Below are 15,455 nucleotides of genomic sequence, written 5' to 3'. Positions count from 1 at the left end.
TGGCTGTTTGTATCCTGAATAAGGGGCCAGTATAAGAACTTGCAGATGGAGGGATATCCATGGGCAAGGCCGCCATCAGGAGGGCACAGGGGGTTCTCCATACCGGGCCTGGGCCTTAAGGGGGGCCTGGCTGTGCTGCACTTTTCGAAAGAGCCGGGCCCCCCTTGACAGCGCCGAAGTCGCGGTGTCTCTTCTGAAGTCCCGAACAGCCGAAGACCCGAAGCGGCGAAAAGACCATAAGCCTACGACAATAGACGAAGTTGAAATCCTGAAGTGGCGAAAAGACTCAAAGCCACAAAAATAGCTAAACTTGTAGGGGGGCCCTGACCACCAATGTTTTTGTAAAAACTTTTATGGGGGCCCTGGCGCAATTTTTTATTTTTATTCATAGGGGGGGGCCCTGACCACAAATATTTTTTTTTTACTTGTAGGGAGGCCCTGACCCCCAGGACCGCCATCAGAAATAGCAGGGCCCCATACGTCAAAATTTCCTGGGCCCCCTGGGCTGCGCCCACCGCAAGCCCCACCTACAGGTCCGCCCCCCCACCACACAGTAAAAAAACAAAAATAATATTGGTAGCTAGGGTTCCCACATGTTAATAAAAAATATAAAGATATTGGTGGCCAGGGCCCCCCATTAAAAAATATTGGTGGCTAGGACCCCACATGATAAAAAAAATTGGTGGCCAAAATTGGTGGCCAGGGCCCCCACACATTATAAGAAAATTGGTGTCAAGGGCCCCTTAAACGGCCATGCCTTCCCGAAGTCAGCAGCTCTCAGAAAGATGTGGGACCCGGCTAATCAAGTAAGTGTGGCGTGGCCGGGCACCCCCTTACCCTCAGGGGCCCCCTACAACTCTCCCCCCTGTCCCCCCCTGATGGCTGCCCTGCTGACCACCAATGTTCCTCTGGCCACTATTAAGAAATGCGCATGTGCGTTGATGCGCCGTGGCGTCGGCGGGATAAACTTCCATTTATCCCACTCCAAAAGTACCAAGGTTCTATTCAACAGAGTCAGTGGCACCGTCCAAGCCACAAAATGTCTAAGGTAAAAGTAAAGTTCACTCTGGAGAACCACATTCGATTCAGTGTATTTTATTTAATTTAAACACAACATGTTTCGGACAGACATGTCCTTCATCAGGTGCTAATTACAATGTGTATTCACTCAAACTATTTATTAACCCTATACACCAACAAGTTCGTCAGCTCACCCAATTTAGCCAGACGAGCATAATTGCATAAAAACAATACCCAGCAGAATACTGCCACCTTGTGGCCTACTCCAAAAAGGCATAAAGAAATTGCACCAATAATTTACAATGTATCAGAGGACGTAATTCACATAAATAGTTACAATAAATAGTACAAAAGTTATCATATGAAGTAGTTACAATAAATAGTACAAAAAGTATCATATGAAAAGAGTATTCAGTGATCATACATATGAAAATAGCAACGTCACAAGTAATGTTAATAATAGTAAAATAGTTTCAAAGTCCTACCCTTAAGTTATATTCGATCCAATTTCATGTCAATAGTTTTTCTGTAAGTAAAGATTTCAATCTAAAAAAGAACAAAGTATAAACGATTATAGAAAGCACTTAAAGCTAAATGCATCATTTATCCCCCATGGTTCTAATGTATTTAAACTATCGATCCATTTGGCTTCACATTGAAGAAGCATTCTTTTTCTATCACCACCCCGTCAAGGCAATTTAATTTCTTCCAACACTAGCCATCTTAAACTATTGTGTTTATGTTCAAAAAAGTGTTTACCTACAGGGGTATGGGTTTTAATATTCAATGGATCATAATTTGAAATCGATCGCTTATGTTCACCTATCCTTATACGTACTTTTCTTTTCCAACGTACATCTTCCCACATGGGCATTTCAGGCCATATACCACATATTCAGAATTACAGGTGCAATACTGCTTAATCGGTAACCTGTTTCCTTTTAAAGGATGTATCACATATGCTCCCTTAATTATAGAATTGCAATTACTACAGTTTAGGCAAGGGAAGGTTCCCATCTTAGGTGGACCCATAAATCGAGTAGTATTTTGGGTGTATGTTATATCAGATTTAACCAATTTATCAGCCAAATTACGTCCTCACTTGTAAGAGAAAATAGGCCTTTCTTTGCAATATCTGTTTAAAGTTGGATCTGTCTGTAACATTGGCCAGTATCTGTATACAATTTTCTGAATTTCTTTGCTATTGGGGCCAAAAGTGGGATAAATGATGCATTTAGCTTTAAGTGCTTTCTATAATCGTTTATTCTTTGTTCTTTTTTAGATTGAAATCTTTACTTACAAAAAAACTATTGACATGAAATTGGATCGAATATAACTAAAGGGTAGGACTTTGAAACTATTTTACTATTATTAACTTATGACTACATTACTTGAGACGTTGCTATTTTCATATGTATGATCACTGAATACTCTTTTCATATGATACTTTTTGTACTTTTTATTGTAACTACTTCATATGATAACTTTTGTACTATTTATTGTAACTATTTATGTGAATTACGTCCTCATTGATACATTGTAAATTATTGGTGCAATTTCTTTATGCCTTTTTGGAGTAGGCCACAAGGTGGCAGTATTCTGCTGGGTATTGTTTTTATGCAATTATGCTCGTCTGGCTAAATTGGGTGAGCTGACGAACTTGTTGGTGTATAGGGTTAATAAATAGTTTGAGTGAATACACATTGTAATTAGCACCTGATGAAGGACATGTCTGTCTGAAACATGTTGTGTTTAAATTAAATAAAATACACTGAATCGAATGTGGTTCTCCAGAGTGAACTTTACTTTTACCTTAAACTCCCATTATCTATAAACTGCAATTTTCCTAGTAAGCTTTTGCACAAATTCCATTTTAATATATTGATCAGGGTGAGTGTAGTGGTTATATTTTGACGCCGGTCATTTTTATTTTGACACACAACGCCATACAAGTCTATGGGCGTAATTTCCTTAGCGAAACAAGGCGAAAAATTTGCCCATCACTAATAATTAATCTTTATTGGAGGCAAAACAATCCTATTGGGTTTATTTAATGCTTAAATAATCTTTTACCTGCTTACGGTTTGGAGATCCAAATTATGGAAATATTCATTATCTGGGACACTCTAGGTCCCGTGCAATATGGATAACAGGTCCCATACCTGTACATTTGGCAAGTTCTCCCTATTGGGCTGAACTTTGTGTATGTGGCCAGTAGAGGGCACTCCCATCCCATCCACTTTCATGACTTAAATAGCTCTTGTGTATATTTGATATGACCTGCCAATATTCCTGCTCTACCATGCCCAAACAGCTAATCAGGGATCAAGGAAGGGTGTGATGCTGAGGCAAACATTTACATCCCTCTGCCCCATTATCCCAACTTTTATTTTTTTTTCTTAGATCTGCCCCATTATCCCAACTTTTATTTTTTTTTCTTAGATCTGCCCCATTATCCCAACTTTGATTTTTTTTTACTTAGATCATATATTATTCTCATAAGCAACACCTGGGCCTCACCCATTTATTCACTGCCAAAATTACCATTTAGGTCACAGGTGTGCATATAATGTATATGCATTTATATAGCACCAAAGAAAAAAGCTGGAACCAGAACAACAATCTCTGTTCTACAGTATAACAACTACCAAGGACTCTGACAGTGTTGGAGTGATAAGGCTTAGGACCCATACAGGAAGCACTTGCACCCCAAACATTGGGAGGTGAATGACATGCAGGCTGCGGGTGTGCCTGGGGACATGTGGGTATGTAAAGGCAGTAGGTGCCACTGGTATTGTATACATCAGGGTCCCTAACATTTTTTACCCATGAGCCACAATCAAATGTAAAAGGAGTTGGGGAGAACGCAAGCATAAAAAAAGTCCCTGGGGTGCCAAATAAGGGCTGTGATTGGATATTGGGTAGCCCCTATGAGGACTGGTAGCCTACAGGAGTCTGTTCGGCAGTACAACTGTTTTTTATGCAACCAAAACTTGCCTCCAAGCCTGGAATTCAATAATAAGCACCTGCTCCAAAGGAGCTCAGGAGCCACTGGTTGGGGATCACTAGTGGACATAAACTAGTGTGAGAAGAAAGAATTCTAATGCTCAAGCAGGGAAAATCATAGGGGCAAGGTGGATTTTGCCCCTCCAAATTCTTATTTTAGTATGCTGTATATTGTGGCATGTAGATAAATACAGGCAGATACAAATGATCTATTAATAGATAGATAAACAGACAAACAGATAGATAGACAGATTAAGAAAGATAGATGATAGATAGATAGATAGATAGATAGATAGATAGATAGATAGATAGATAGATAGATAGATAGATAGATAGATAGATAGATAGATAGATAATAGATAGATAGATAGATAGATAGATAGATAGATAGATAGATAATAGATAGATAGATGATAGATAAATAGATACATAATAGATGATAGATAGAAAGATAGATAGATAGATAGATAGATAGAGATAGATAGATAGATAGATAGATAGATAGATATAGATGATAGATATAGATGATAGATAGATGCACCAAATCCAGGATTCGGTTTGGGATTCGGCCTTTTTCAGCAGGATTCGGATTCGGACGAATCCTTCTGCCTGGCCGAACTGAATCCGAATCCTAATTTGCATATGCAAATTAGGGACGGGGAGGGAAATTGCGTGACTTTTTGTCACAAAACAAGGAAGTAAAACTGTTTTCCTCTTCCCACCACTAATTTGCATATGCAAATTAGGGTTTGGATTCGGTTCGGTATTTGGCCAAATCGTTCGCGAAGGATTCGGGGGTTCGGCCGAATCCAAAATAGTGGATTCGGTGCATCCCTAATAAAAACGAAAACTAATTGCAAATTGTCTCAGAATATCGCTCTCTACATCATACTAAGAGTCAATTTAAAGGCGAACAACCCCTTTAATATTCCATTTACCATAAAGATTGAGCTGCAGAGCTGGGAGATGTTTTTAGGGAAGGGAAGAAGTAGATCAGGAGCCATTGAGTGAAGGTGCAGTTGTAGATAAAGAGGGGACGTTGGGTACAGAGCAGAAGAAAGGCAAAGCAGAGAGACGTCTGGCACAGCGGAGAAGAAAGGCAGGCAAGCAAAGAAATGCAGAACAATGCAGCGCAATTTACTGGCCGCAGAACAATCCAAAGCAGTAGAGGTTCCAGCAGATGGGTGAGAGCTAACAGATGGCTTAACTGGTACACAGTATAACAGCCACACCATATTTATGAGGGAAAGGTCTGTAGGGCACTTCATGTGCAGAATAGAATAGGATTTGGTCCCTAGAGTATTATGTGATTAGAGTGCTCAGCAATGTGCGAGCAGGACTCTGTCTCTGACTTTTGGATGGCAGTAGTGTAGTGCAATGTGTGCAGCTCTATGTGCAGCCGTGAGACATTGTAGGGACACATGAAATGAAGCAAGTCTGGGGCCCCCCATCTCTAAGGGATGAACACATCAATCAGGGATGTGCAATGTGTAACCCTCCAGCTACTGCAGCTCTACAACAGTGTTTGGCTGCCAGTGTAATACTTAAAGCTGCAGTTTAACAACAGCAGGAAGGATGCAGATTGGGCATCCCTAATGTGTATACAGGTGTGGAATTAGAATAGAGTTAGAGTTTTCTGCATAATACGGAACACTCTCTGTTGTATCACATTTATAAGGGCTCTATGCACTCTAAGTACAGCAGCAGGGCTATCTCACCAATTTTCTCTATGGAATAGTGATGTACGGGTATGGGACTTGTTATCCAGAATGCTTGGGAACCAGGGCTTTCTGGATAACAGATCTTTCCATAATTTGGATTTTCATACCTTAAGTCTACTAGAAAATCATTTAAACATTAAATAAACCCAATAGGCTGGTTTTGCTTCCAATACAGATACATTATATCTTATTTGGATCAAGTACAAGGTTCTGTTTTGTTGTTACAGAGAAAAAGGAAATCCTTTTTCAAAATTTGGAGTATTTGAATAAAATTGAGTCTATGGGAGACAGCCTTTTTGTAATTCGGAGCACTCTGGATAATGGGTTTCTGGATAATGGATCCCATACCTGTACAACTGTATGCCTTTTATGCTCTTTTCTACGTTTGCCCCCCACCCCAGGGCCCCTGAGAATCAGAACACCCTGACCAGCACCCTTTCTTCTGAAAAAACAGCTACTTAAGTGAAGGTACAATGACAAGTGGGGAGCCGGCTCTACAGATTGCGGAGAAAGCATGTTTACACCCAAAAAAATAAACGTTTTGAGTAGCGATGCACCAAATCCAGGATTCGGCCAGGATTCAGCCTTTTTCAGCAGGATTCTGATTCAGCTGAATCTTTCTGCCGAACCGAATCCGAATCCTAATTTGCATTTGCAAATTAGGTTCGGGAGGGAAATTAAGTGACTTTTGTCACAAAATAAGGAAGTAAAAATAGTTTTCCCCTTTTCACCATGCAAATTCGGATTCGGTTTGGTATTCGGCCAAATCTTTAGCGAAGGATTCAGGGGTTCTACCGAATCCAAAATAGTGGATTCGGTGCACCCCTAATTTTGAGTTACATATGAGTATTAACTGCAGGTCATGCCACTCTCATACATACCATACATATACTGATAAAGGTTAAATAAGGAATAGTGGGATCTGTTCAAGAGCTTACAGTTATATATGTACAGGCCTACAGACCTTCTCCAGTTGGTGCCAGAGCCTATTACAGTGACAGGGGTCATACAAAAGAAGTCTGTGGAACCCGAGGGGAAGTTCACTGCCCCATGATCTGCCACATCAGTGTATTAGTAACATAGTAAGCTAGGTTGTAAAAAGACTCTACCAAGTATAACCTTTTTTTGTCTATATATATATACATATATATGTCAGGGGTCCTAGCGGCTCCCAAAGGGAGTAGTCCGGACCAAGGAGGAAGCCAGGAACAAGAGTCCAAGATCGTGGTATCCGAGGGGTTAAACAAGAGAATAGTCAAAGTCCAGGCAAAGTTTCAGGAGACAGGCAGATCAGGTTTAAAGTCAGAGTTTCAGGCAGGAATCAGGATCAGGATAGCAATAGCAAAAACACACACAGGTTCTATAGCACAAGAAACCTATAATTGGGCAGGGTTTCAGTGTCCAGGGCGCCCTTTTATGACAATGATGACGTCATCATGCAGCGACGCTGCACCCATGTGTTCAACATGGGTGCCGCAACCTTGGATTATCATTGGGACCGCCGGGAAGGTAAGCAGCGCCGTCGGGTGCTTCTGGCAGTCCTGACAGTACCCCCTCCCCCACGGGGGGCCACTGGACCACCAAGTCTTGGCTTCTAGGCAAACTATTTGTAGAACTCCCTTACCGAAGGGCATGAACATCAGAGTGTTTCTCCCAAGAGCATTCTTCTGGACCAAAGCTATTCCAACTAATAAGGAATTGAAGAGAACCTCTGGAAATTCTGGAGTGTTATCTTTTCCACCTCGTACTCTTGTTGTCCATCCACAGAGATAGCAGAAGGGGGAGTCTGATCAGCAGAGAAGCTATTGGAAATTGCTGGCTTCACCAGAGAAACATGAAACACGTTGGGAATTCGCATCTCAGGGGGAAGCTGAAGTCTAACGGCCACAGGATTGATGATTTCCATGATGGAGAATGGACCAACAAACTTTGGACCCAACTTGGGAGAAGGTACTTTCAAACGAAAGTTTCTCGTGGATAACCAAACCTTGTCACCAACTTTGTATGGAGGAGAGGGCCTGCGTCTCCGATCAGCAGGTCTTGTGCACAAGAGCACTCTTCTCCAAATTCGATTTGGATGCAGCCCAGATAGCAGACATATGGGCTGCGTGGTCATCTGCAGCAGGGACATCAGACAATACAAAGTCTTGCGAAAAGGCCTGGGGATGTTGACCATACACAGTCATAAAAGGAGACCTTCCAGTGGAAGTGTGGCATGCATTGTTATGAGCAAATTCCGCCCACGGGAGGAGATCAGACCAATCATCTTGACAGAGGGAAACATGATTTCTCAGGAATTGCTCTAATGCTTGGTTAACACATTCGACAGCTCCATTCGTCTGGGGATGGTAAGCCAAGGAAAACTGGAGAGCGATACCCAAGTCTTTACATAAGGAACGCCAAAACTTAGCTGTGAACTGAGATCCCGTCAGAAACCATCTCAGCCACGAAGCCATGCAAACGGAAAATAAATTGGATGAAAAGCTGGGATAATTCCACTGCTGAGGGGGAGTTTTCATAAAGGGATGAAATGTGCCATCTTGCTAAAGCGGTCAATCACAAACCAGATCACAGTGTTCTCTCTTGCGGGTGAAAGTTCGACAATGAACTCCATTGCTAAGTGAGTACATGGACGAGAGGAGATAAGTAAAGACTGTAATAACCCACTAGGACGAGTATGGCTAGCCTTGGAAGTGGCACAAATGGTACAGGCAGCAACAAAGTCTTTAACGTCTTTACGGATAGTTGGCCACCAAACTAGACATCATAGCAACTCAAGAGTATTTTCAGGACCAGAATGTCCAGCTTGTCTGAAACAATGAGTCTTTTGTAGGATGGGCAGACGAAGCTCAGAGGGTACAAATGCCATCCCAATGGGAGTATCAGCAGGAGCAGAAGACTGGCCAGCCAAGATTTGTTCAGCAAATTGAGGAAACAGAGATGCAATAATCTTGACAGGAGGAACAATTGGTTCTTGCCAGGAACAAAGATAAGTCGTGGAGAAGCTTTGGGAAAGAGCATTAGCTTTTCTTTTCTTGAAGCCAGGGCGATAAGTCAGGATAAAGTTGAAGCAAGAAAAGAAGAGAGCCCACCTTGCCTGTCGAGGATTCAGTCTCTTGAGAGATTGTATGAACGCTAAATTCTTATGATCAGTATAGATCGTGACTGGGATCAAAGATCCTTTAAGGAGGTGACCCCACTCTTCGAGAGCAAGCTTGACTGCCAAGAGTTCACGATTCCCCACATCGTAATTCTGCTCTGCAGGAGAAAACTTTTTGGAGAAATAGGCACAAGGGTGTCGTTTCCCATCGACAGAATGTCTTTGGGACAGGATAGCGCCAGCTTCAACCTCAGAGGCATCCACCTCAATGAAAAAGGGTAATTCTGGATCAGGATGACAGAGGACCGAGGCAGAAGTGAAGGCATCCTTCAGGGACTGAAATGCTTCTATAGCTGGCAGGGGCCATGAGTTGGGTTTACCCCCTTTTCGGATAAGGGAAAGGATAGGTGCAATGCGAGAGGAGAACCCCTTAATAAACTGTCGATAATAATTGGCAAATCCAATGAATCTCTGAATCGCCTTGGTACTCAGCGGAAGGGGCCACTCCTGAATTGCAGACACTTTGGCGGGATCCATCTCGAAACCCTCTGGGGAGATGATGTAACCTAGGAAAGGGATCTTGGATACCTCAAAGACACATTTCTCTAGCTTGGCAAAGAGAGAGTGCTTCCTCAGACGAGAGAGTTCTTCCTTTACCTGGGAGCGATGGCCTACTAGGTCCTTGAAGAAGATCAGGATGTCATCTAGGTACACGACCACAGATTTACCCAAGAGATCCCGGAAGATGTCGTTCACGAATTCCTGGAAGACAGCGGGGGCATTACAGAGCCCAAAGGGCATCACAAGATATGCATTGTGCCCATCTCGAGTATTGAATGCCGTCCATTCATCTCCTTCACGAATGCGAATGAGGTTATATGCCCCGCGTAGATCCAACTTAGTGAAGACCTTTGCCCCTTTTAATTGGTCAAATAGTTCTGCAATCAGAGGCAAAGGGTACCGATTCTTGACAGTAATTTTATTAAGTCCACGGTAATCTATACAAGGACGTAGACCACCATCCTTCTTCTCCATCAAGAAGAAACCAGCCCCTGCAGGAGAGGTAGAGGGACGACTAAACCCCCGCTGGAGATTTTCTTGGATATAGTATTTCATGGTGGAAGTCTCCGCTGGAGAGAGAGGATAGGTGCGACCTCTAGGGGACATGGTTCCAGGAAGAAGGTCGACTGGACAGTCGTAGTGTCGATGAGGAGGGAGAAATTCTGCAGACTTTTTACAGAAGACATCAGAGAATTCCTTGTAGAAGGAGGGCAGCGTTTTCAAAACTGTCATAGAGATATTCACCCTCTGGAGGGGTTTAGCAGGAAGACAGTGCTGTTGACAGAATGGACTCCAACGAGAGATCTGCCCAGAGGACCAATCAATGGTGGGGTTATGCAAACGCAGCCACGGAACACCCAAGACGACTGGAACAGAAGGGCAGGAAATAATCAGGAACGATAACTTTTCTTTATGTAAAGTCCCAACCTGCACAGGTAATTCCCCAGTCGTCATGGAGATAAACTTGGATGCTAGAGGCCTGTCATCAATAGCAGTAACTTGAATGGGAGTAGACAATGGATACAGGGGAACATCCATATATTTAGCAAAGAGAGTGTCCATGAAATTCCCAGCAGCCCCAGAATCAATGAAAGCAGAGGCGACAATAGTCTTAGTGGTCAGATGAATCTGTAAAGGCAGAAGGAACCGGTGAGAATTCTCTTGGGAACTTGGGGTAACACCTCCCACATAAGTCTTTCCAAGATTACCTTGAAAGAGAGGGCCCTTAGGCTTTACAGGACAAGAGTTGGCAAAGTGAGACTGACCACCACAATATAGACAAAGTCCTGCCAAACGCCCCTGGAGTTTCTCCTGCTCAGAGAGACGTGCTCTTCCTATCTGCATAGGTTCCTCCAGAGGAATCACAGAAGGCTGCTGGGGAGAAGGAGGCAGCAGAGGTCTTTGGAAGCAGGGAGCCAATATAGGTTGGAATCTCTTGACTCAGTCCCTATCAACTTGATGCTCTCTTTGACGAGTGTCCATCTTGACAGCCAAAGCAATAAGGTCTTCTGCCTGTGTGTGTAATTCGCAGGAGACCAGGTCGTTTTTTAGGCGGATAGAGGGGTTAGAGAGGCCATTGTAGAATGCAGCATAATAGGCATCATTGTTCCAACTAGTCTCTGCAGCAAGCGTACGGAATTCAATATCATATTCCGCCACGCTGCGATTCCCCTGGCGAATCTGGAACAAGCGGGAAGATGCAGTCGCAATTCGACCGGGAGCATCAAACACCGTCCGGAATTCTTGGAGGAAAGCCTTGGCATCATCAATTAAAGGAGACTCTTTCTCCCAGTGTGGAGATGCCCACTTTAGCTCGCTCGGAGTCTAATTCAAAGGGTTGCAGGGCAAATTGGATCTAGCACTGGTTCACAAAAGCACGACAGGCTTGGGGATCACCACTGTAGAGAGGCGGTGCCGGAATACATGGACCAGTAGTGGAAGACTATGGAGCCGCGGCTGCAGCAGCAGCAGCTGCAGCTGATTGTTGTTGGCGTTAGAATGGATAATTTTTCCAAAATCACCTCGAACATAGGATTGCCAAGCTTCATACGCCTCCATGCAAGTGTGCAGACCACGAATGGCCCTGCCGATACCAGGCTGAGCTTCCTCAGTGGGGTCCATGGCCCAATTATAATGTCAGGGGGCCTAGTGGCTCCCAAAGGGAGTAGTCCGGACCAAGGAGGAAGCCAGGAACAAGAGTCCAAGATCGTGGTATCCGAGGGGTTAAACAAGAGAATAGTTAAAGTCCAGGCAAAGTTTCAGGAGGCAGGCAGATCAGGTACAGGTGATTTATGGTAATCAATATGGTGGTTAAGATTTGAGGGTATGTCCCTTAAAACACTAATAGTGAATGTTTTGTCAATAATGTGTGTAGCTATAAAGCTTCATGTTTGAAAAAGAAATGTTATACTCTGAGGAAGTGCCAAAGGGCACGAAACGCATCAGTAGTAATGGACATTACGCACTTTTAATGTTTGGTAAAATAAAGCTTTAATTCATCAGCATTAGTCTGTTCAACTTTGTATTTTAGATCAGGTTCAAAGTCAGAGTTTCAGGCAGGAATCAGGATCAGGATAGCAATAGCAAACACACCCAGGTTCTATAGCACAAGAAACCTATAATTGGGCAGGGTTTAAGTGTCCAGGGCGCCCTTTTATGACAAAATCCCGGCACCAGTGATGACGTCATCACGCAGCAACGCTGCATGTGTTCAACATGGGCACCGCCATCTTGGATTTTCATTGAGACCGTCGGGAAGGTGAGCAGCGCTGTCCGGTACTTCCGGCAGTCCAGACAATATAAACGGCCTAACTGCTAGTAACATAGTAACATAGTAAGTAAGGTTGAAAAAAGACACATGTCCATCGAGTTCAACCTTTTTTTTTTTTTTTTTTTTTTTTTTTATTAACTACCTATCTGCCAGTTGATCCAGAGGAAGGCAAAAAAACCCATCTGAAGCCTCTCCAATTTGCCTTAGAGGGGGAAAATTCCTTCCTGACTCCAAAATGGCAATCGGACTAGTCCCTGGATCAACTTGGACTATGAGCTATTTCCCATAACCCTGTATTCCCTTACTTGCTAAAAAGCCATCCAACCCCTTCTTAAAGCTATCTAATGTATCAGCCAGTACAACTGATTCAGGGAGAGAATTCCACATCTTCACAACTCTCACTGTAAAAAACCCATTCCGAATATTTAGGCGGAACCTCTTTTCTTCTAATCGGAATGGGTGATCTCGTGTCAGCTGGAAAGACCTACTGGTAAATAAATCATTAGAGAGATTGTTATATGATCCCCTTATATATTTATACATAGTCATCATATCACCCCTTAAGCGCCTCTTCTCCAGCGTGAACATCCCCAATTTGGCCAGTCTTTCCTCATAGCTAAGATTTTCAATACCTTTTACCAGCTTAGTTGCCCTTCTCTGTACCCTCTCTAATACAATAATGTCCTGTTTGAGTGATGGAGACCAAAACTGTACGGCATATTCTAAATGGGGCCTTACAAGTGCTCTATACAGTGGAAGAATGACCCCCTCCTCCCGTGACTCTATGCCCCTTTTAATACAGCTCAAGACCTTATTTGCCCTTGATGCTGCTGACTGGCATTGCTTGCTACAGCCAAGTTTATCATCTACAAGGACTCCAAGGTCCTTTTCCATAATGGATTTGCCTAGTGCAGTCCCATTAAGGGTATAAGTGGCTTGGATATTTTTACATCCCAGGTGCATGACTTTACATTTATCAACATTGAATCTCATTTGCCACTTAGCTGCCCAGATTGCCAGTTTGTCAAGATCCTGTTGCAAGGATGCCACATCCTGGATGGAATGAATTGGGCTGGATAATTTTGTGTCATCTGCAAACACTGATACATTACTTACAACACCCTCCCCTAAGTCATTAATGAACAAGTTAAATAAAAGTGGACCCAATACTGAGCCCTGGGGGACCCCACTAAGAACCTTACTCCAAGTAGAGAATGTCCCATTAACAACCACCCTCTGTACCCGATCCTGTAGCCAGTTTCCTATCCATGTGCAAACGACTTCATTAAGCCCAACAGACCTTAGTTTAGAAAGCAGTCGTTTGTGGGGCACAGTATCAAACGCTTTGGCAAAATCCAAATAGATCACATCTACTGCCCCCCCACTATCCAGAATCTTACTTACCACATCATAAAATGCAATCAAATTCGTCTGACATGACCTATCCTTCATAAAGCCATGCTGATTGTTGCTCATAATGCCATTCATTAGGACAAAATTTTGAATGTGATCCCTTAACAAGCCTTCAAATAATTTGCCCACCACAGATGTCAAGCTTACTGGCCTATAATTGCCAGGCTGAGATCGTAATCCCTTTTTAAATATTGGAATAACATCAGCTTTTCTCCAATCCATAGGCACCATACCAGATGACAGTGAATCTGAGAAAATCAGAAATAAGGGCTGGTCTAAAACTGAACTAAGCTCTCTTAGAACCCGGGGGTGTATGCCATCAGGCCCTGGAGCCTTGTTTACATTAATTTGTATTAAAGCTTTTTGAATCATATCCTGAGTCAGCCACTGACTAGATTGAGCTGAACCATTCGTGCAGTTATTAAGTGAGCCTGTGAACCCAGACTCCTCTATTGTATACACTGAAGAAAAGAACTGATTTAACACATTTGCCTTATCTGTATCTGCTACAACCATACTGGTACCATTATTTAATGGAGCAACACTCTCAACCTGCATCTTTTTACTATTAATATATTTAAAAACTTTTTAGGGTTAGTTTTCACCTCCACCGCAATTAACTCTTCATTTCTTTTCTTAGCCTTCCGGATTGCTGATTTACAACATTTATTACAGTGTTTATATTCATTAAATGCATCTTCTGTCCCTACAGATTTGTAGTTTTAAATGCCTTTCTCTTCTTTCCCATTAACATCTTTACCTCTGTATTAAGCCACACAGGATGATTCTTAGAGCTTCTACGTTTAGTCCTTAAGGGAATAAATTGAGAACAGTAATGATTTAATATAATTTTAAAGGACAACCATTTCTGTTCTGTGTTTTTAGCTGAAAACCTAATGCCCCAATCAATGCTCTGTAGGGCAGCCCTCAAGGCACTAAAATTAGCTTTGGCAAAATTCATGGTTTTTGTTGCCCCAGTATATTTTTGTTTTTTGCACCAGACATTAAAGGATATAACATTATGGTCACTATTACCCAGGGGTTCAATGACTTGCACATTTGCTATAAGTTCTGGGTCATTTGAGATCACTAAATCAAGAATAGCATTTTTTCTGGTAGGCTCCTCAACAACCTGTGCTAAAAAATTGTCGTGCAATAAGTTTATAAACTTATTCCCATTAACTGATCTAGCAGTACCGTTGCTCCAGTCAATATCTGGGCAATTAAAATCCCCCATTATCATTACTTTACCTAAACTAGTTAATCCAGAGGAAGGCAAAAACCCCATTTGAAGCCTCTCCAATTTCCCTAAGAGGTGGAAAAATTCCTTCCTGACTCCAAGATGGTAATCGGACTAGTCCCTGGATCAACTTGTACTATGAGCTATCTCCCATAACCCTGTATTCCCTCACTTGCTAAAAAGCCATCCAACTTAAAGATATCTAATGTATCAGCCAACCCCTTCTTAAAGCTATCTAATGTATCAGCCAACCCCTTCTTAAAGCTATCTAATGTATCAGCCAACCCCTTCTTAAAGCTATCTAATGTATCAGCCAACCCCTTCATAAAGCTATCTAATGTATCAGCCAACACCTTATTAAAGCTATCTAATGTATCAGCCAACCCATTCTTAAAGCTATCTAATGTATCAGCCAACCCCTTCATAAAGCTATCTAATGTATCAGCAAACCCCTTCTTAAAATTATCTAATGTATCAGCCAACCCCTTCTTAAAGCTATCTAATGTATCAGCCAACCCCTTCTTAAAGCTATCTAATGTATCAGCTAACCCCTTCTTAAAGCTATCTAATGTATCAGCCAACCCCTTCATAAAGCTATCTAATGTATCAGCCAACCCCTTCATA

This window comes from Xenopus laevis, chromosome 5L (assembly GCF_017654675.1).
Source record: "Xenopus laevis strain J_2021 chromosome 5L, Xenopus_laevis_v10.1, whole genome shotgun sequence".
Lineage (NCBI taxonomy): Eukaryota > Metazoa > Chordata > Amphibia > Anura > Pipidae > Xenopus > Xenopus laevis.
The sequence above is the reverse complement of the archived record's forward strand: the minus strand, read 5'-3'. Positions refer to the sequence as shown.